The sequence below is a fragment of the Clytia hemisphaerica genome, unplaced genomic scaffold, assembly GCF_902728285.1.
Source record: "Clytia hemisphaerica strain Z4C2 unplaced genomic scaffold, Clytia hemisphaerica genome assembly, whole genome shotgun sequence".
Lineage (NCBI taxonomy): Eukaryota > Metazoa > Cnidaria > Hydrozoa > Leptothecata > Clytiidae > Clytia > Clytia hemisphaerica.
Window position 1 is genome coordinate 322,054 of NW_027103596.1, and position 5,428 is coordinate 327,481.

The window sequence follows — 5,428 nt, forward strand, 5'->3', positions numbered from 1 at the left end:
TTTTAAATGTTTTTAATCTATGCATATATTGGGTTTTTCTGAACTCATGTATTGAGTTAGAATTCAAATTAGAATTTAAACACTAATTATTGAGATGCTGCCAATATTGAGACTTTAGCATACATACAACCTATCTAACTTAGCTGTGATAAAAGATGAAGAAAAAAATCAAGATGAGACTGGTTTCCCAAGAAAATGTATAAACTGTCGATAAGTGAGTGTTAGACCGTGGGATTTTGCCCAGTATTTTGATTGTCTGAAGATATAAAGAATACGCGAGTGAGTGAGTGGGAGCCTTGAAATTTAGTTATTTATCCTAAGTAGAAGCAAAAAACGTACACAAATTTCCTATTAGAGTATAAAGAGTGCTTTTACTGTTAAAATAAAAAAACAAAAACAGGACATTGCCGATCATTCATACACGCAAGATTATATACTGGACGCTATGCTGTAGGATTAAAAAAAAGTTTACTAAAAGCTCTCTACAGTTTAATATTACACGCTTTTTTTTTATAAGAATGGTGTTTTTTCATTTCATCATGGATATTCTTAGCTTTTTTTGGGAAATCATCCTAAAATATTCGTAGGGTATTTTCTTAGGTTAGGGTCGAAGTTCAACCAAAATTTAACAAGAAATACACACCTGAAGCAAAAAATGGCATATTTGTGAACATTTTGAGCCTTACTGGGTGAAAAGTGTCAATTTACAGTTAAAATTTCTCTGTAAAATTCTTAGATTCAGTTGCCTTCTTCCATGATGGTGATAATCTTACAACATTCTTAATTTTTTTGGTCATTTTCATCATGGAAATTCTTATAAAGTGTATTCTTATATAAAAAAAAGCGTATACCATATGTTTCAGTTTTTTATAGATTTTTTTCGAAAACAAAAGCTTTCTTTAATTTTATGTTGTTAATCGGGGCTTTCTCTTAACGAATATTTTCTGTTTGGGGAATGAATCAAAGAGCTATTTATTACAATAGAATCGAAATTCGAACTCCAAAAACACTTGGAAAATACAATTTCGAAACGTGACACTGACACAATTTCGTAAGTTCGACATGGTCTAAAACCGTCTATGCACTATCCCTAAAAGTACACTGACTAACGGAAGAAAAAGCAAGTCAACACTCTAGAGTAATGTTTATAGTGCCCTTAATACCGTTAGTTTCACAGCGCATTTAAATACAAATTATAATACAATATTATTTGGTGGATTCGTTGTATATTAATAAAATTTACGCCATGCACGATATGAAATTCTTACAATTTGTCGTCACAGGTTGTACTTCGGGGAGAAAAATCACTGTATATCAATGGGAGGAATTATATTTGATTTCTGTTTCATGACCATTTCCTGAGCCTAATGATTAATAGGCTTGTTAGGAGATTGATATGGATTTCTAGATTACCGGACGTTTCCCCGACGGACTTTTCCCCGATAGACGTTTCCCCGACAGACAATTCCCCAACGGATGTTTCCCCGACGGGAGGATTCCCCGACGGACTTTTCCCCGAACGGACGTTTCCCCGACGGACTTTTCCCCGAACGGACATTCTAAGTTAAAAATGATGCCGATCACAATTCAAAATTGTCAAGGAAGATACTAATTTGAAAAAAATAGGGATGGGTTTGTTGACTTGTATCTTCATTAGGGGATAGTTCATACCCGTCCCAATCTCTTTTATATTAATTGAGAAGATTAGCCTTCTTGTGGCCTCTTTAATGGTTGCAATTAATGTTTAATATTGTTTATCATTACATTAAATTATCCTGAAGAAAAGTGTGTTACTGAAAATGGGTAAAAAGTCCGTATGGGTTCTAGAACCACGGCACCTGAAAAAAACAGAAGGCAATTTAAAAAGTATTTTTTTTTGACATTTAATGAAGTCGGTTTTCAGCAGAAACCCCTATTACAATAGTATCACAAAAGTTGAATTTCCACTCTTTTATCTGAAAGTAATTTGTTCAGAACTATTTTTCACGAAAATTAGAACCTGCGAATTACAAATTTGGCCAATAGAATGGATGGCCAGGAAAATGAAAGAAATGGGTCCAAAATAGGGCAAAACCACGAAAATTAGTTCCAACCGAAATCAGTTCCCCCTTAAGGTAGTACTTACAGAACTAATTTTTAATCTAAACTTAAAACGAAGAAGTTTTAGCAAGAACATTAGTCTAACTAAGAATTTTACTGTTAAATCGATCAATCAAAACGCCAGGAAGATCTGTCAAGAATTTTCTACTATTTTTGCCAATACCGCATTCTTTGATCAATAAAGTAAAATAGACGTAAGAAATATTCAAGTGGGATATTTTCAATTTTATGTCCATATTATTTATTCAAGTTAGTGTACAAAATTTACAAAAGACTTATATACAGTATGTATGAAAAGTAATCTAAAGGAAAAAAAGTAAACCTAAACTATAATACAGAACTTATACACAAGAATTTATATACGTAACATATTAGCGAAGCTTTGGAGCACTAGCAATTGTGACTCCTGACCTTCTTGAAAATCGGTTTTTCAAGAAATGTTCGACATCTTCAGTACAATTTTCTGGGAATTCCAATGGTATAAAAGAGTCATTAAGAGGGTGTGAAATCCATGGACAATTATCGTTAATTGCCGTAAAGTATTGTTTATTGGTGTGATGAGCACTCATTTTACGTTTCACCATTTCAATGGCTCGGTATTGTTTATCATTTGTTTTCATGAGCGTCATAGCCGCTCGTTTAATTTGTTGCGGATCCAAAATGCGTTGCTTTGAAATGTCTAAGAATTCATCTTTCTTAAAGTTCTTTATCTGTTCTGTACGTGTTAGGATGAAATCATTGCAGCCATCAGCCATTTCAACTCCACGTTGTTGGAGCGGCGTAAGTTGAAACTTATAATCACTTGTTTTGGTTGAACTTGTCCATGCCCGACTACGATTGATATCGTCGTAGATTTTTTCATTGTCCTGATGGTTGTGGTAGGTCTGTGATCGCTGTCGTTTGTTGTACTGCATCGGTGTCGCGTAAGCCATTGTTGTACCTTCTAGGTATCTCACTTCGTGTTTCTTCTTAGTTATCCTTTCACTAACTTTTTCAAGTGTAGGAGTCTTTTTTCTTTTCTGCCTTTGCTTCTTACTGTTGCAATTCTTAGACTTGAAATGCTTTTTCATATCATTGTGGTTGTCTTTTATAATGAAGCTGAGAGAGGAAAGAGGAAGAAAGAAAGAATAATAAAAAAAGGGACAAAGAAATATAACCTGTTACCCGTGTTACCTACGCGACATGTAATTTTTTTTATATAAGAATAGTGTACTTTGGATGAGGGTATTGTTAGGAAAGTGCCAAAATTGAGGGCGGAATATTCTTAACGTATTCTTACCTTTTTAGACTTGAATTTTTTACAAACATGAGAAATGATCAATTTGAGAGTTTTGAACTTTTGAGTGAACATTTGGGTTAAAATTACATTTCTTCCTCAAAGCTTCAATTTTATCTCTACAAAGGAAGCAGTTTTTTTCTGTTAACCAAATACAAAATGACTGTATTCTTATCAAATTCTGTGAAATTTACCCTAGAGGGTATTCTTAGGGTATTCTTACGATTTGGCCAATTTTCACCCTGATATTCTTATAGAAGATATTCTTATAAAAGAAATGCGTGTATTTTTACAAAAATAAAAGGAAGGTACCATAAAATACATACACATATACGTTATTCTCTCTTTTTTGACCCACTGAGGACCAATGACGTTTCACTCTCATGTGTAGAAACGATTAGGATGAAGTATTGCTTTGCTTGGCTTCCAGGTCAAGTTGAACTTTCATGTTAAATGGAACGAATTTCGTAACAGGACCTACATCGGCCCTATTAATTAGTGCAGCTATAAAGAAACTTTTTATTCCTTCAAGTCTCTTAGATAGAACGGTTTAAAGTTTGACCATGCCAGTTTTCAAAAATAAAAACAATTTACCATCTCTTCCTCTTATTCATTTTTCCTCAAGTATTTTCTTTGAAACTAACTATCTACCTGTCAAGGTTTAGTTATCAACCATTATTATGTGAAACAAAGTGGGAAGGAGTATTCTACAACAGATGTCATTGAAATGATTTCTCATCGATTTTAATTTAAGAAAAATCCTTGTCTAAAGTCTATTCACGATAAGTGTAAATTTTGCTTTGCTCGTTATTTCTCTCAATCTTAAAAATTTTGGTATCGTTGGGAAGGTAGGAAGGAGCTTATTAATTTACTGTTAGTTTTTTCCGTGAAATTTGAAAAAAACATGAAGAAAAATTAAAAAGAAAAAACTCAACTTTAGATAGGTCGTATAAACGCGTTATTATCGTTGGAAAGCTTAAAGCTTAGCGATTTCAAAAATATATACTTTTACTAGGAAATTTAATTTGAAATTTGCAAAATTCAACAGAAACTAAAGTAAACCACTTTGTCACCCCTGGAATTTTACATTTTGTAAGAAATTTTTATTTCAGAAAAATCAGTCAATCTACTTTACATTCTGTTGAATATTGCAAATTTCAAATTAAATTTCCTAGTCAAGTTTTAAGTCAGCGTTAAAACTCAGAGTTAAAACTCTACCTATCCAACCTAATTTAGAGCGCTTCCAAATCGTTTGTGGTCGTAAGATTTCATGGGAATTTCCCTTTTTTTTCAAATATTATGACTTTGATTGTAAGTGGAGCAAAAAATCAAACACAACTCCTCATTTTCTGACTGCGACTGATGAGGGAAAAGAGATCAGTGACAAAAAACAAATTGCTGAAACCTTTAACAAGTTCTTTTCAGGTGTTGATGCCACTCCCTTTCCTTTTTCTGATACTTCTCATATTTCTCCCAAACCTATATTCAGGATGAATTTTTCCTTCGCTCTGTTTCATTCTCAACCGTTTCTAAGATCATAAATGGGTTAAATAACGGAAAAGCAATGGGGCCAATGGGGTTAGACCGAACTGAATTTCTGTGCACTTCTGACTCTGTCCGTCTGAAATTTTTTTATTTTTTTTTATTTATTCTTTATTTAGAGTTGGGTATTAAAATATAGATTTTACAAATGAAAGTAAACTCTAATTAAATCCAACTTAGTAAAAATTAAAAAAAAGAAGTAATAAAGTTAAAAAAACACGTTAAAAGTAAAATAAACTATAACTTTAAATGCAACCTTTGCAGGTGCATATCGGGGAAACAGATTTCAGAGCAGCCTTAAATGAATTTAGTGAGTCAAGATTTTTAATATTGGATGGTAATTTGTTCCAGATGGAGACTGCTCTGAAGTCAAAGGTATTTACAGCAAAAACACTATCATATTTTTTATACAATGGTAAAGCTAAGGTGTGACCAGAACGGAGGGTATAAGCAGATTGTCCTGTATTGAAAATATCATGCATAATGCTAGGTCCGATGTGCTGGATTGAC